This window comes from Vitis vinifera, chromosome 19 (genome assembly GCF_030704535.1).
Source record: "Vitis vinifera cultivar Pinot Noir 40024 chromosome 19, ASM3070453v1".
NCBI classification, from domain to species: domain Eukaryota; kingdom Viridiplantae; phylum Streptophyta; class Magnoliopsida; order Vitales; family Vitaceae; genus Vitis; species Vitis vinifera.
This window is the reverse complement of record NC_081823.1, coordinates 24,185,806-24,204,584: the sequence shown is the minus strand read 5'-3', so window position 1 is coordinate 24,204,584 and position 18,779 is coordinate 24,185,806. Positions and strand designations below refer to the sequence as shown.

Genomic DNA, 18,779 nt, shown 5'->3' with positions numbered 1-18,779 from the left:
GTATTGAACTATACACTTTTTTTTGTCTTTCTAAATTCATTTTTATGACTGATGAATCAATGTTGTTATTAGGTTGTTGTTACCAACCCTTCCTTTCATTAACTAGGTACAACCCGACATGTCTGCTCTTCTGATAAGGCAAGTTCCTTTTATGCTTCCTCTTTTTTGTTATATTTTTTAATTAAATTATAACTTTTTTGGTTTATGATTTTCACTGGTTATTTAATTTATAACATTTTGTTATTGTATATATGTAAATGGTCTAATTACATTTGATGGTTATTTGCTGCTATATATGTTCTTGTTTGATTTTGATATTGCAGCTCCTCGGTTCTTATGGATGTTCCTTACAAACCAACTACGCCACTTCTCCTGCCCATGCTTGGCCAAATTACTATTCTTAGAGATTTTATTAGGTATCAAGTTTTGCATTGAAATGGTCATTTCTTACTTCTCATCAATTATTGAAAAGTATAGCAAATTTTTTATATTTTATTTCAATTTGTATTTGCAATTGGTGTCGAATTTGCATATTTTTTTAATGGAGAATAATTATATCTAAATTTTGATGTGCTAGTTGCACTATTAAAAAAATAGAATGTTTATTTAATAAATGATGGAAATATCGATTTTTACGAATATATCGATATAAAAAAATATTAATAAAAAATTTGATAAAAAAATATCAATAAAATAAAAATTAATAAAAACTTATAAAAATGTATGAAATTTTTTAAAGAAATGACACTATAATAAAATTTGTGATAATTGATAATAATACGTCGAACTTGAAAATAAAATAATTATCCATCTAATTCAAATATTTTCCATGATATAAAATAAATTATGATATATGATTTTTTTAAATTAATATAGAAATAATATAAAGAAAAACTTCTTAAGAAAATTGTCATGATTTTTTATATTTTTTTATAATCAATTAAATGAAATTTAAAAATAAAATGATTAAAATTAGTTTATTTATTAAAATATTCTACACAAATATATATTTTTGTGTAGAAGTGTCATTCAACTGTATCAGTTTCTATACACGGTGGGGAAACATTTACTTTTGATTTTTTATATATATTTTTTCATCCTTAGAAACGACCAAGTATATGATTCAACTTTCACACACACGCACGCACATTCACATCTTTACATATATGCTGAAGGAGCACTGCCGCATCAGCACATTATTCAAACAGTGTCAAATCCCAGATAGTACTCAATCATCTTAGGCTTTCTTCAACCTGCACGTGTCAGAAACGGATTGAACCTGGCCACTGGAACACAAACCAAGGGATGTGCCCGGGACGAACCATGTCCCTCTTCCATATTAATGCTACCATTTCCTCCATCACCGACCTTCCAATCAAAGCACTGGATTACAGCAGCAATGGTTGAGGGGACAATTTGCAGTGTTAGAGAAGCTCCGGGGCAAATCCTTCTTCCACTCCCAAACGGCAGCAGAAGAAACTGCTGTCCCTTTACATCCAACCCCTTCTTTATACTTCCGTCCTCATTAAGAAACCTGCTGGGGGAGAACTCGAGTGGGTTCTCCCAATAGTTTGGGTCCTAGCCCACACATTAACTAAGAGCTCTGTGTTTGCAGGAATGTGATAACCCGCAACAGTGCAGTCTTGGGAGGATTGTCTACTGAGTACAGTAAAGCCGGGGTGAAGCCCTAGTGTTTCCCTAACAATGGCTTGAATGTAAGGAAGGTTGGGAATGTCTGATTCTTCCACAAGCTACTGGTGTTGTGTGATTTGTTTTAAGTTTAACATCTGCTTTTTAAAATTGTTTTCATTTATTCATAAAATACTTCATATTAACAATTCCAAAAATTGAAGTAAATAAGAATCTGCTTTCCATATCATATTTTAGGAAAAATGGGGGTCTCTTTAGGAAATGTAGGGTCTACTTTTGAGATTTCTATTTCAAACAGTCTAGAACTATGACCTTCAAACTCTCCTTTTAAGTGTTGAGGAAGCTTTCTCAAATAAAGCTTTATTCAAATGTTTTAGTGCAGGTTCTAGAATTGGTTTAACCCATTAGTCTTGCTAATTGCATTTGGGATATGGGGGCATTAGTATTTAGGTATTTGCTATGAGCTGTACTAGACTCCTCAAGGCTTGAATTAGATTAAGGAAAGTATGTGAAAAAGAAAATTGGGAGGAAAAAGAGAGAAATAAAATGTGAAGGGCAATACAAGAAACAAGTTCAAACCCAATAAAGTTACTCGCTTCTTCAAATTTATTTTTCTATCATAGAAAAAGAACGTATAATGGTTTTAAGTAATTTCTACTATATTTTATTTTTCGTCATATTTTTCATAGTAAATCAAACAAGAGAATTTCATGTTTCTTCCTATCTTATGTCCTTTCCATAATATAGGCAATTCAAACTCAAGCTAAAAATTGGCATTGACATAATATTGAGGATGAATTAGCCTAAAAAACATGAAAATAGTTCCTAAAGGCTCCATCAGTGTAGCATGTGCTGCATAAGTTATATGCTAATTGTTAATGGGGTTCTTTGGATAACTAGGGGAGTTGGGGATTACAGAGTTACTCGATGACCACTTTGGTATAATAATAAGAGAATTCTCTATATATGCAAGTCAGAGTTTAGCCATTGAGGCAAAGATCCTAACCTTTTTAGAGAGTTTTTTGCAAGCAAAAGCTTTAGGCCTCTCCAATCTCCTATTAGAAGTAGCTTCTACCATCTGGAGTCCTCATAAGTCCCCCATCTGGAGTCCTCCCACTCATATTAGCATATCCAATTCCTGATGGCACTTAAAGCTATGAAGGAAGAACATGTTATTTCCTATTCGGACACAGCAGCTCTGCAACCTATGAAAAATTATGCAGGGGACCCAGAACATGTTAGCATATCCACCCTCACAAAGGAGAAAAGATACCGGATGCTCCCAGAGACTATTCAGGTTGTCAATGACCAGATTTTCTAAGCTTGACTTTGTGCAAACTGGATCTATTATTGCAACTGATGGTAGATAGAAAAGAAGAGAGAGGATCTCTTCTATGAACAGCTTCAGAGGATGGAATTGGTCCACAACTGCCTCAGTAGCTTCATGACAACAATATAATTTTCATAGAAAGTCCAAGAACTGAAAAGTGAAATAAAACTAGGGGTGTGTAAAAAACCAATTAAATGGACAAAAATGATAGAACTGAACCAAACTGGGTTGAACCAATCAATTTTTAACTTATATCAATTATTGTTATTAAACTGAACTCAACCGATCAGTTCCCTCTTTTAGTTCAATTAGTCTGGTTCCTAATACATAAAACCGATTAGGCCAGTTTGGGTTCCTAATACATAAAACCAATTAGACTGGTTTGATTTTATTTTAAAGTTTGAAACTAAACAAACCAAACCCTGAACACCCCTAATTAAAACACAAATTGGTATGGTGCTTTCAGTGTAACTATACAAATGGTTAGGAAAATTCTACCAAGTGAACCATGAAGAGATGTATAGCTAATGAACAATTTACAAGAAGAAACATAAAAAGGCATACCTCCTCTACAAGATCTCCAGCAACTCCTCTTATAACCTCACATAAATTGTTTTCTGTGAACGACTCATTAATCCAAAAACTCATGTCCTTGTAACGAGGAGGATACTGCAAAAAGACGATAGTCAGTTTCTAGCAGCCAATAGAGAAGGTTACAAGGGGCTCTAACAGGTATAAATATTTAGTTATTATGTTGTGTGTAATTAATCTTTTTGATTTCAGAATGTAAAAGACAAATTTGCATAAAGGACTTTTTCTGATTATACTTAAAAATGCAGGTCCCCAAAATGTCTTGGATCCTTTTGCATGAAAATTATGCAACAGTTTCAATTAACACAACATCAGAAGAAGATACTACTATTATCAAACTGAGAAAAATATAAGCAATACCTTTGAAAATGGCTTGAACTTGACCCCAAGCTGGCCCTTTGAGAACTGCATACAAAGTGTTTAAATTAAACATTCAGGGAACCTAAATCAGACATTAAGAATGTCAACAAGGTCAATTTTCAGCATGCTTTATTTTCCTAAGGATATCAATTTTGGAAATGATTGCTTAACCACAAAGACATAGAAAAGGAGAATAAAATAAAATACAGTATCATTTACTGAATTAGGGAATTACTTGAGAGGTGAACCGCTCCAGTTGACCAGAAAAGCCGAATATCAGGTATCCCAAACAGAACCATTGCTAGCCATTCCAATCCAAGCCCAAAAGCCCAAGCAACATTACCTGTTTTCCCACTTTTCTTTAATATTTCTTGCTCTGTCACCCCACAACCTAAAACTTCCAACCATTTCTCCTGATAAATTATCAATGGATGTTGCTTAGTGAGATCATAGCAGTTCCGCCAAAAAACTATGGCAATAATTGTCAAATAATAAGTTAATACAAAACTATTCAAATTAAAACCATTCATTTGGAGATGTCAATGTAATGGCATAATGGTTTCACAATTCAATGGCAATAAAAGGATAATGGTTTGCTACTTCAAGTAGATAATCATACAATAAAATTTCACTGAGGCATTACAGAAATGCTAGTCCAGGGATTTGAAACTTTCTTCTCTGATACATCCCAACTCATGTTCTGAAGTTAAAAATTTCTATCATAAGGTATTGTGAATTTAGAGTGGAAAACAAGAGTCAAATATGATTATGTAACTAAAAATAAAAGAGAAATCAGGAAAAATTAATAAATTCCTAAAGTTGAATCTAAAACCAATCTTGACTAATGATGGCCTCTGACAACCCCTAGTCAAGTGACTTGTTACAACCTCTTTCCAAGTGGCCCAGTTTTGGCTCATGACCCTGGGAAGTGCTTTTTAGCAGCCCTTGGAGGAACCACTTAGTACTCACTCTTTAGTCTTTTCCATAGATTTGCTGAACAGTTAGTCCTAAAATAGAAAGTTAATACTGGTAAATTTATGAAAATTCCAAGAAAGGATATACACAGGACCCTAATTGTAGGTTCTTCTGCTGAAGAAACATAATCAAGGCACCTATTCTGAGAATGCATCTTTTACAACCTACAAGATAAAACATTTACTTCTTGAAAAAGTAGCCTGACTTTTCAAGGGATCACTTCAATAAAAATCTCAAGAAAATTGTACTATAAACTGGCCTCATGATCACTGAACCAGCTGCATACTGAACACTAAGACCAATTAAAAAGGTATTCTCCCTTCTAAAAACTCTTTAACTCGCCCAATCCTGTTCACACAAACACACAAGTTGCATTCAATGTAGCTATGTCACTATGACTTCATTCATTTTCCTAGAGTTTCTCATTTGGTCAACCAACACATTTGGATAGCAGGTTCAGTGTAACCATGCAAGCAGAACAGGAGCACCAATGCTCATGGTTAACACAATAATGTAGTAATTGGATCCCTGAGGTTAGCTTGTAAAAAGAACTTTTTACTGCCAGAATTGGGGACATGGCTCTTCTCTGATGCTATAATCGTGTTTATTAGTGATCAAGACTAGTGGCAATCACCTGTGAAAGGTTAACAAATGCATAGAGATTGGACTCTTAAGGCCCAAATTATGATTTGGCATACTTTGGATGATAATAGGCCCAGTTGGGATTTTATATACTTCAATGTGGATTTCAGTCTAAGTTTTGTTTATGAGTCTAGTCAAAGGATTACAAGTGTTCTTATTTCCAAAATCATTAATGCTTTACATTTTCAAGAGTCTTTCAAAATTTTTTTTTATCAGTTCACATTGTTGATTTTCCAACTTCATTAGTATTGCCATTAGCTCCCAAAGAGTCTAAGGTCTAGAGTTAGTGTATAAAGTTGGTTCATTTATCTCATACAAAACCTTCCAACTTTCAATGTAATCAATCAGGTGCAGCCTCCAGTTTGAACGATCACAGGTTCCCTCCACAAGAACCAATCAGATGACACCTTATTATGAACCAATCGTACTGTGATAGTTCAACTTGTTTGTGTGATGCAAACTGAACTTAAGTGTGAAGCCTAAGATTTGGAAGTGATTCCTAGAGTCCCAACATGTTTTCTGTTACCTTTCTGTTCGGCATCAATTTTGGCATCAGAGCAAGCAGAGATCATGATTACAAGACCTAGGAGGAGTTTCAAAATAGATTTATCTAATAGTCAACTTGATGAGATACTATTTTGGTGATGGAACAGCTTGATAGCCTGCATATTCGACTAAGCAACATTGAGACACAAATATCTCAGCCCACTAATGATTTAGAATGTGTTGTACAAGGAGAATTATCTCAAATTAATAACAACAAAAACTTGGAGGAACATCGGACATGCACCACAATATCCTATATCTGAATGGGCTAGAGGACTACCTGAAACAAGGTGTAAACCTTGTGAAACTGCTGAAGATATCACAAGGAAAGTAAAAGGAGAAGTTCCTAATTTGAAGGAAGGGTGATGCTACTCAATTTGTTGATTGGCTAGCTACAATTGAGGACTGTTTTGATTGGTATGTATGAATGATGAACAGAGAGGGTGGTTTACTAAAATGAAACTAGTAGGCTTAGCAAAAGATTAGTGGACAGGTGTTGAAAGAGATACTAGGAAGATGGGAAGATGAGGCTACCACCTGTCAGCACATGGCAGGTGATGAAGGATAAGCTATGTGAAAAATACATGCAGGACCAATTATTGTAATAAGTTATGTAATCACCTCATTACCATGAATCAGAACAACATATCAGTTGCAGAGACCAAAGTACATGCAAAGATTTCATGACCTAAAGACTTGGAGTCAAATAGTAGAAGACCCAAGGGCAAACTCTTGCATGATTCAAAGCTGGATTGAGACCTAAAATGAGAAGAGAGTTGATGCATCAGCCATTACAGCCTAGAACATGCTTTTCAATTTGCATTAGATATGGAGTACTTGGGATGTGAGTTTCATCCATAGAACCAGTGCAGAGAAGGTTCACTGATATAGGTTGCAGTGCAAGAATAGACCAATTCGAGCCATTTATCCAACCTACAGGGTCTAAGTTGTATTCTTCTAATGCCATTAATCCTAAGAGTAAGGTTAATAGGTGTTTTAAGTGTCAACAACCCGGCCAAATAACCTAAATTGTCCAAACAAGAATTTGTACATCAGAATGGAGCATGAAGAAGAACAAGAACAACAAAAAGATGAAGAAACCGAAATTCATTTGATTATAGAGCCCATGATCCTGATGACTATAGATGTTGCTCGAAAAGGCCTACAATAGATGTTGCTCAAAAAGACCTACCATAGATGTTGCTCAAAAACTTTCCTCTCTGCGCAACATTCAGCATGCTTATAGATTTTATGGCAAGGCCTCAATTGCCTAATCTTCCAGCCTATTATATGAATCCAAGTGAGCATGACACACTAAAAGGACAAGTGGAGTAACTGCTGACCAAGGGAACCATTCATGAAAGTTTAAACCCTCGTGCTGTCCCTGCCTTGCTAACACCAAAAAAAGATAGTAGTTGGCAGTCACACTACTAACAAGATAGCCATCAAGTATCAGTTTCCTATCCCTTGATTCAATCATATGTTAGATATGACATGATGGCTGGCTCTTGCATATTTTCAAAGATGGATTTAAAGAGCGGATATCATCAAATAAGCAGTAGACTAGAAAATGAATGGAAGACGGACTTTAAAACAAAAGATGGCCTCTATGAGTGGCTAGTTATGCCTTTTGGCCTTTCAAATGCCCCTAGCACATCCATGTGCTTCATAAATCAAGTACTTCAGCCATTTATTGAAAAATTCCTGGTTGTTTACTTTGATGACATCTTAATTACAGCAAGACCAAAGGAGATCACATCTCCCCATCTATGGCAAGTTATGACAGTTGTTCACCAAGAAAAGCTCTACATAAATTTGAAGAAATGCTCTTTCATGATCTCAGCAGTAGTATTCTTAGGCTTATTGTTTTGCCAAAAGGATTGGAAGTATGAATGAAGTAAAAGCCATCCTAATTCCCAACACATCACAACAAGTACAAAGTTAACATGGGCTAGAAATGTTCCATGGACATTTCATCATAAGTTTCAGCAATGTTACAGCCCCTATAACTTATTGTATGAAGAAAAATCAGTTGAATTGGACCAAGGCAACATCGCAGGCTTTCAAAGAAATTGAGAAAACGTTAATTGAAGCACTGGTTTTGCAGCTTCCAAATTTTCCGGGAGGTGTTAGAAGCGGCATGCAATGCATCAAACATAAGAGTTAGAGGTGTCCCTACTGCATTTCTCAGCAAAAAGCTTAATGAAGCAAAGCAGAAATATTGTACCTATGACAAAGAATTCTTTGCAGCGGCTCTTAGCAAATTGGCATACACTCTTTCTTCTATTGACGTACAAGTTGTTGGATTTGACTTGTTCAAGAGACCTTATCCTTCTAGCAAAGATTTTAGCACTATATGTGTTGCTGTAGTGCCTAGAAATTCGGGAGAATATGGTGATTTTTTACATGATTGATATTGCTTCAAAGGGACTCGGCTTTGCTTACCCAAAACATCATTTCATAAGCAAGTAATATTGGAACTTCATGCTGGAGAAACAACTGGTCATTTTGGAAGAGATAAAACCATTACAATGGTGGAAAATCATTTTTATTGACCAAGTCTGAAAAAAGATGTGGCTAAGAATGTCTCCAGACATCGAACCTGCAAATTATCAAAGAGAAAAAGGAAGAATACAGGTCTATACATGCCACTTCTGTGCCACATGAGCCATGGCTAGACCTATGCATGGATTTTGTCCCTGATTTGCCGAAAACTATCAGAGACATGATTGCATAATTGTAGTGGTAAATCATTAATCCAAGATGGTACAATTTATCCCATGCTTAAGGACTAAAGATGTTGCCTGATTGTTAAACTCTTCTTCAAGGAATACCTATCAAAAAAACAAAAAAAAGAACTCTTCTTCAAGGAAATTGTTCACCTTCATGATTTTCCTAAACTGGATGGTAGGTCCATGAGTTACTTCTGGTGAACTTTATGGAAAATACTGAATGCCAAACTAAAGTTTTCTTTTGCTTTTCACCCTCAAACAGATGGCCAAATAGAAGTTGTTAATTGAAGCTTGGATCTTTACTTCACTGCCTAGCTGGAGATCAGATTAATGGCTGAATTTGCAAATAATAGCTCCCTGAACAGGTTTAGTCACAGTCCATTTGAGATTGTGACTGAATTGCTTCCTAGAAAGCCTATGGATTTGGTTCCTTTACCAATGGATGCATGACCTAGCATTGAAGTGATGCTTTTAGTGAGCATATAGATGACACACATTATCATGTTCAATGAAAATTGTTTTCATCAATGAAATTATAAGTTGTATGATTACATGTTTTTCCCACTTGCCTATCAAATAAATAAATAAGTCATACGATGATGTGAAAAGAAAATTTGCTGAACTTATTGAAGGTGATATGGTTATTGTGTGAATAAGGCCTGAACAATATCCTAGAGGTGCCTATAAGAAACTCCACTCAAAGAATGTTGGTCCCTATAAAATTCTCATGAAAACAAGTCCCAACGCTTATGTACTTGACTTGCCAGAAAATATGGGCATTAATAAGATCTCTAATATTGAAGACCACACCCTTTATCCTAATCCTAAAGCTGCTACATCAATTAATGATCCAAATGGTCATCTTCTACCAGCCCCTTGATTGAAAGAGAAGATTGAAAAGTTGTTGGTCACTAAATTGTTTCAACCAGTAGAGGAGGTTATCAAAAGTATCTTGTGGAATAGAGAGAAAGGCCACTTTGAGATTGTATGTGGATCACAAGCAATGAATTTCAGCAGTTGAATTGTGATCTTTATGAGAAATTTCATGCCTTTAACTTGTCAAGGTTGAGTTTTCCGAAGGGCGTGGGGGGTATTGGAGTGTTCTTATTTCCAAAGTCATTAATGCTTTATATTTGCAAGTGCCCTTTAATTTTTATTTATCAGTTCAAGTTTCTGATTTCTCAGCTTTATTATTACTGTGATTGGTTCCAAAGAGTGTTAGGGGTCTTAAGAGTCTTAGGGGTCTTAGGGTTGTAGTTTACAAAGTTGATCACTCTATCTTCTAAAAGGATCAATGAATGAAAACACAAAACCTTCCAGCTTTCAATGTTTTCTTTTTTGTGTGATGCAAACTAAACCTATGTGCGAAGCCTAAGGTTTTTGGAAGTAATTCCTAGACTCCCATCATTTTTTCTGGTACTTTTCTGTTCTGCATCAGTTAGGGCATGAAGCACAATGCATCAGATATGTAAGAGCAACTAAAGTGTACTCACTACAAGGAAAAGGGAAAAGAAAACATTCAATCTGAAAAGGTGAATCTCAATAATGGACTACACCTAGAGGGGAGGTGAATAAGTGTTGTAAAACAATTTAAAAATTCTCCCAACAAAGATTACCTAACCTTAGACTATCTCAATGTCAAGAAACTTCTCTTCCAACAACTTTTCAACAAAGCATAACATCCACAAGCAAGAATGTATGCATCAACACTCTCCCGACAATTTATAAATGCAAAACACATGCAAATGCTTCAACACTCCTCAACTCATATCAATTGACTCCATGATATCATTAAACAAAATGAACAGAAAAATTATTAAAGATATTCCATGGATCATCACACTTATATCACCTCATATTTCTTCCATTCAACATGTATGTCCAAGTAATCAATGATAGCAAAAACAGAAAATAAATCAAAGTGTAGAGTGAGAGAAAGAGACAATGAACACCGGATTTTTAATGTGGAAAACCTCCGAAGAGATCAAAAACCACGGGCCTTTCACTGATTGAAAAACTCCATTATGAAGAATAAAAACTGAGTACAAGGTTTTACCTAACTCAAGCCAACCAATCCTTCCCGGACTACATGACTAATACCTTCACTTTCAGCTTCTCACCTTCTTCTTTCGGAGCACACTTGGAGTCCACACCAAGCTCAATCTCGGCCTCTTCTTGAATCCACACAAGAAGAAAATGGGTTTTTGCACAAACCCAAATAGAATGAGATTGAGATATGAATGAAGGAATGAATCAACTCATTTATTGCTCAAGAAAATCCATTAAAAACTAGTTTGGAAAACATTAAGAGAAGTGGATTTTCTTTGCAATCAAAAACCCCAAATTAGGAAAACAATATGAGAAAATGAAGAACACATGGAGTGGATGCTCTCTCCACGTTTTCTGCAGTCCCTGTCCAAAAAATGAGAGAAGATTGCTTTTTAAAGTGTAAAAAGAAGCCCTTAATCTAATGGCTAAGATTTGATCAAAAAATAATTAGTTGGATCAATCCACCCCTGCACCTAGATCGATCCAGAAATAGGAGAATGAAAGTCTTGCACCAAAAACCATTTTTCCCAACTTTCTAACACATTTAAAGATTAAAAACCGGGTTGATACACATTCAATCACCACACACTCGGCTACATACCTCGACCTCTTAGCAAAGTCTTAGTCTTCAAAGTCAAGTAGTCCGAAGAGGAATTGGAAATTTTGTCCGGAATTGCCAACCTAGCTAAACACTCACACAATCCATAAAAGAGTTGCCAGCAATGCTGGCAAATAGTCATTGGCATGTTGCCATTTGACATGGACATGAGTATTGGAAAAAGATACTCCTCAAAGCAATAATTTTTTAATTACTGTGTGGAACATCAGTGTTTGTGTATGCCCACTAGCATGTGTGTATATATGTTTATGAATTTCTCCTTCAATAGTGACGCTAAAAAATGCTGCCATAAAATAAAATACAAAAATGTCTTGAAGTCATAAATATACATTGAAGAAAGCAATGCCTTCATAATAGGTCCTCTAAGTCCAAAATAAAAGGACATAATGCATCTTCTTTTTCACATTTGGCAACAACAAAGAGCCCCACACCCCCTCCCCACATAAGAGGGGTAAGAAGAACAAAGAAACTAAAAGAAAAAAAAAAAGGGAGACAACTAATTTTGTTTCTACTTTTATATTATTTTATCATCAACATTACTGTTAGTATAAGCATTGGAATATTATCAGTCTATGAATCTTAGTGTCTTCAATAACAGATGAAAGCCACACATGCCAGCAATGGAATAAACTGAAGTTCACATTTTTGAAATGATTTTTACCCTTTCTTGCAAAAGGCGAAAACAGAAAAATGAAATGGAGCCTGTTTCTACTAGAATTAGTTCAAAAACAAAGTTTTAAAGAAATTCAAAATACATAGTGCTAAAATGTAACCACCAGCCAGATCAAAAGCACACCTGAAAATACATCTCAAGTTCAAATGATGGGTTGGTGAAAGGGAAATATGTATCAATCCAGCGCATTTCCACATTACCTGCAAATTTCAATAGATTTAGCCCACGCAGATTCTATACAGTATTTGGTAAACCCCAAGATGAAAACCACCTTTCTGATAGATTTCAGAAATTTCAAGAATAATAGCACTCTTAAATGTTTCTTGAGGTAATTTGTCAATGATTCTTAACAAGTACCTTGAGAATCACAAATAATTCCCTATATTATTCTGGACTATCTTGATTTGTCTTCTAAATGACCAACCTGTACTGCTTTTGCATAACATGAATTGCTTTCCCCACTTAAATTTATTATTTTATTATTTCATTATTTTTTGCCCCCTTTTACTTGCAGTATTTCCCAGATTTTGAATTATTAGACCTGGTAAATAATTCCTTAACCCATATTTCTCACTGCAGCATCAACTGATAGTATTAAGTTTGCATCTGATTAAGACAATCTCCTGATCTAAGTTTACCAAACAAGTGCTGCGCCAAACCCTCAAGACATTTCTTTAAATCCTCAGCCGCATAAGACGTGCCATCCAGTCCAAATGTCTCCCAATCACCTGGAAAGAAGACACTAACGCCTTCCATCTGCATGATCAGGAAGCAAAGTTATTGAACTGAAGAAAACGTTAAGAAACTTGTTAATAGAAAATAATCATTGATAAAATCAGAGATAAGAAACCTGATGAAAAACAGGGTAGTGAGTTGAATCAATGGAATCTCTACGATAAACATCTCCAGTCACAAGGAAATGAGTGTGTCCCCTCCTCAACAGCTCTGCTTGATTAGCAGTAGTGTGGCACCTCAAGACAGTTTGAGAGTCGATGTAGTATGTATCATTGTAACTCCTACTGACGTGATCAAGAGGAACCAAGACATCATCAAAATTCTGCAAGAAGTAGACTTTCTGGCATAAGAATTCATAGAAATATGGATAAGAATTTTGGAAGCAGACATAAACCAAAACTCCCATGCCTTATAAATAGGATCTATCTTGAGGATTTATTAGGTTGTTTCGTTGAAACTTAAATATCCAATCTTAATAAGGGGGGAACGGTGATGGCCAAGAGAATCGATTAAAAATAGAAGCACAACCATGAAGAACATTAACAAAGAAGCTTTAAATCCAATAACTATTAGTTATTAGTTTGATTATGCTAGTGTAAAGAGAAATAGGAAACCAGTGACCATTTAATCTTGTTTTGCAGAAAGGCTACAATGCTTTGGAGTTTTATTTTTTCCCTATTTGGTGTGCAGTGGATTTTGCATTCTTCGATTTAAAGGAATTTGCTTGGATGGCATGGTGCCTTTGTGGGTAAGAGAAGGGGGAAGTCTTGGAGGGTTGCCCCTTTATGCTTAATGTAGACTTTATGGAAGTAAAGAAACGAAAGAGCATTAAATGATATCGAACAGTCCGACCAAGCTTTATAACATTCCCTTTTGTATACTCTTGTAAATTGGGCTAGGGTGTTTATAGAGGATCATACTTTGTCTATGATTGATTTTATAGAGTGGCCATATGTCAAGTTAGGGGAAAGGCTTTTTGTCTTCTTTGCCTAGTTTCTTGGGCGATCTGTTTGTATACTTCATGTGTACTATTTTCGCCACTTCTAGATACTTCTAATACAAGCTCTTATTTACCTATCAAAAAAAAAAAATTAGTTTGAGTGTTAGCATGGTAATAACCATTGAAGCCATAAATTTTAAGCCATTGAAAGTCAACATAAGCAAGCAAATGGCTGTGTTGACTGACCTGGTATTATATGCATTAACAGCAAGAGTTAATGCAGGGCATTCTATTCCAGATAAGCTTGAAGACTCATGACAGAAACTTTCAATTTTGAATGTTTATTTTGAAAAATAGATAAAATGATTAAAATTAGTTAATAATTTTGGAGATATAGATACAGAAATGCATAACCGAACTCCAAATTCCAGACCAAAATGCAGCTCATTATCTAGTCATGCCATTACAAAACACCTCAAAACTTCATGGCTTATGGAAAGACTCTTTGATGCACACATCACAACCTGGATTCGGATAAGACCTCAACACACTACTGCAAAATCTCTAGTCGGATTTGTGATCTCAAGTCAAGCTAAAGTTGATGCTAATTTGTTTTCTTCCTGCTTTGCCAAAGAATTGAGCTCCAAAGAGGTATGGAGCAAAAAGTACCTACCATGTCATATTCTAGATATCTCGGCAAAGAGAAAATAAAGAACCCTAAAAAAAAAAGAACCATAAAATAATGAACCTCTCCAAGAAGTTTTGGAAATCCATAAACTTCATTGGTTCATTAGGTAATATGATGCAACATATCTCATTGGACCCAGGCCTTTAAATTGTAAAAAGTTTATGAATCATATATTGCTCAGCTCTCTTTCCAATAATATGCAATCAGTGAACTACTCATATATTTTTGGCCTTTGGCTAATGTAATTATATTTTCTCATCAAGTAATATGTGTGGTTCTGTCTCCCCTATTAAGTTCCCCTGTTCAACAATTCCCAACCAGTAAGCTTCACAATGTGTAAGTCATAGTGTCATACAAATAAATTAATCTTTCTTTCTCCTCCTAATACCTAGCTTCACATTTCATTCAGTAGTAATTTCAATTTATTAAAACTAGCAAATTTATTTTATCAAACACTTTACACTTTAACTATCCCCACAAACTAAAATCCATCAAAATAGGCATGTTCCAATGAGCCTACCTCTTGAGACCATAGCACAGGCTAAGTACTGTTACATGTAGTTGTGCTTAGAAGAAGTTATCTTGAATAGTAGTAGATCCTTCCAGTAGTTCATTGAGAGTTTGGGAGGTAGGGGCACTTTCTTGCTGCTTTTCTTCATTGTTGTTTCTTTCAATTTTGATGCCCAGAGTAACTTGTCGACTACAAGTGCACTTGGATTATATCCTCCTTTGTGTCCTTTTATAAATAGTATCTACTCATGACTGGTCAAAAGCAACAGCTGATAACATACATTTGCACCATATAAAGTCCAAGTTCCTAAAGTTTCAGTCAAAATAGGGAAAATTAAAGAGTTTTTCTTACTCATAAAATTAGGGAAATTACAGTTATGACATGTGAACACATGTGAAAACTAAGTCCCACAAATGAAATTACAATGCATAAATTATAATGATGGGACAGTGAAATTCAGTCACTATTCCCATAACATAAAACAATGGTTAAAATGTAGAGCAGTTGTAGCTGAGATCCATTAAGTTTACTTAATTCAAGCACATGATTACAAAGTTGTGAGTTTATAAGCTACCACTACTGCATAAAAGTTTGAGTGAAATATGCACTTGCTCCATAATAATTTTGAGTTCCATTAAGCATTTGCAATGGACTTCTAATGTTTTATCAATCATCTATTTTATGACATTATTATATTTCATGATAAGACATGCAAATCATGCTTTATAATTATGCTTGTAAGTACAAGACAAACATAGGGTTTATAACAATGACAATTTCTCATGCCTAAGAAGAAAATTCCATTTTTGGGTTCTTTATAAATCTAATGGCGAGTTAGAAATAATTTGATAAATGCTATTTAGATTACTGAATATTATTTGAAGTGAAAAGTGTTCAATTAGTAGAAATTGCACTAGTCATGAGCCTGAAGATTATATTGAAGTACACAAAAGGGGGCACAACCCAAGTACGCTCAGAGAATACAAGCTGCAACTGAACACCTATAAGAGAGAAGAGCAGCAAATACTAAAATAGATAGCAAACAGCCCCATGCTTTAGATCCCACCTAAGCTCTCCATGAAATCCAAGAATTTTCTACTCCTATTCAAACCATTTCCAAAAGCTTTTATTTTTCAAAATTTTTCCAATTACAAACTTATATTATTCTAATTAATTATTATCATTATGACAATTGCATTTAACAAAAATTCATAAATATTATTTTTCTCCTGCAATACTATTAGAGAATTTTTACAATCTCCATCAATGCTAATTACCAAAATAATGATAATAGTAGGTGTTGTAAATATATTTTTTGCTTGCCTACAACAAAGAAGAAAATTAAATAAAACAATTTAAAAGGACTAAAATAACCTGTAAGTGATTGAGAATGCTATGAATTATATTTTCCTAAGAGACAACATGTCCCTTTGAATCCTAGGTTGTCTAATGTCCCTCTCAAAACATAAATTAACTTTCAATTTTTTTTTTTTAAACAAAACAACTTTCCTGAATTTTTTTCTCACTTGTATCATGATAGAGAAATATACACCCATACAATACATATCTGCAAGACTATCCTTGAATTTTTTGTACAAAAGCTAGGTCAAACAAACTTTTTCCTTAATAGACCACTACAAGTACCAAGGGAATTTCAATTTGGAGTATGTTCAGAATACTGCTTTTAAGAGTTGAATAAACGATGGAGAGAACTGATAAACCTGGTAAACTGAATGCCTGTTCTGGACTTTTTTTTATATGTAAGTTTGGATACTAGGTTAGAACATCGTCGATGGAATAATTGGCAACATATGCAAATACCACTTACATGGATTCTTAAATGTTAAAACACCTAGGACAGGACAAAAACCAACAGGAAATGGGCAGCAAAATAAATAAAAACAGCAACAAAATGTCAAGCACCAGTCATAGCAAGATAATGCAAGTTCCAAATAGTGCAATGTATGGCTCAAAACAGTGAAAAAAAAAACATGCATGCAATTTCTATTTTATTTCTTAATGGTCAAACCTCTTTTGTGGAGACTATTGGGCAAAGGTCGTCAAACTTATCAAATTTGTTTGAGTAATTGGCATCGAAATAATCATATATTGCATTCTTCACAATTCCAATTGGGTTTTGATCCCTCCTGTGAAGAAGCTGCATTCCAAGTTTCGAAAAAATTGCATCCGGGACATTGTTTGTAGGATCATCCCTCACCACATCTACAAACCCCACAACCAAATATATCAAGCCAACCAAAAGAACTTGAAAAAGGTTCAGTACATGAATTCTAATTTTACCAAATATTCAGAATAGAATAACCCAAAAAATTTAAAAAATACAAAGACTCCAAGTTGCTTTTCACACCCTGACGAAGTATCATCTGAGATATAGCTTAGTAAGTACAGTTTATTTTTTAAGGATCTGCAAGCCAAGTTTATCAAGGCAATCAGCAAAATCCAAAAACTCGAGTAGATCAATTCCAATCACATAGACTCCCAGGTCTTCGAATTGAAAAAATAAATAAATAAATTGAAAATGACCCTAAGTTTTAGAAACAAAATCCACCATTCAACTACATTAAACCAATCCAAAGCAATAAAAAACAACCCATTAGATGAATTTTGACATCAACAAATACGCAAATAAGCATAAAAAAATATAAATATAAAGGAAATCAGAGTTATAATTGCATTCTTACTTTCAAAAAATTTGCATATCTTCCCTACAAAACCCACATTCACATATATCAAACCAATTGAAAAAAATGCCATAAACTCAGTACAGAATCCCCATTTCACCAAATACCCAAAACAAATACACCATTAAAAACATAAAAAATAAAAAGGGAGAAAATTTAACCTCTATCAGAGAGCGAAATTGCAAGCCTAGTTATATAAATGCACCAAACACCTCCAACAGTACAACAAATAGAACAGAAACGTAACCCGCTAAGCTTGTAAAACGCAAAATAAGTTCTTGAATTCCAATTTCACAAAAAAAAAAAAAAAAATGTAGAATCCATATAACCAAAAGAAACCCAAAAATTTAAAAATAAATAAAGAAAAGAAAAAAGAAAAGGGAAACCATTCCTGAATTCTACTATCGCCAAACAGAACGAGGAGTATAACAGGAAAAAAATAACCAGTGTTGGATTTTCTGCTTGCTGTGATGGAGGTGGGCTTTCATGGAGGAGGATTGTTGGTAGCGTGGTGGCTGGTATGAAGGTGTGTGTGGAAGGTGATCCTGCCCATGGGCTTTTGTTTGAGATGAAGGTTGTGGGCCCCCGAGAATGACCAGGGTCGTCCCTTGGGTTGTTGGTTTGATGTTTTTAATGGGCTGGCCCACATGGATAAATAAACAGTGGTCCAATCCATGTAAAGATTACTTTCTTTAGAAATAAAAATATCCATATAAAAATATTAAATAATGTGCATTTAATACCACTCTCTTAACATTCAATAAAATTATTATTTACAAAAACTAATGCAATCATATAAGCAAGTTCTAAAATTGATTTTCCTATCCTGTAATTATTATTATTATTTTTTGAAAATTTTGAGAAAAATAAACTAAAAAGAAAAAAATAGAAGAAAAGAAAAGAAAAAATATTGAAGTTAACAAATCATTTTTACTTGTTTTTTCAAACTTATTTCACCCTTTTTTTTTTCTTTTCCATATAAAAAAATTTAAATAATTTTAAAATATATAAAATTTAACTAATTTTAATTATATAT

At 34.4% G+C, this 18,779-nt stretch overlaps 1 pseudogene; it reads right to left on the bottom strand.

Moving 5' to 3' along the window:
- Positions 1–3,336: 3,336 nt before the first annotated feature.
- LOC100259494 (phenylalanine--tRNA ligase, chloroplastic/mitochondrial-like) lies at positions 3,337–18,034 on the bottom strand (annotated as a pseudogene).
- Between the last annotated feature and the right edge of the window lie 745 nt (positions 18,035–18,779).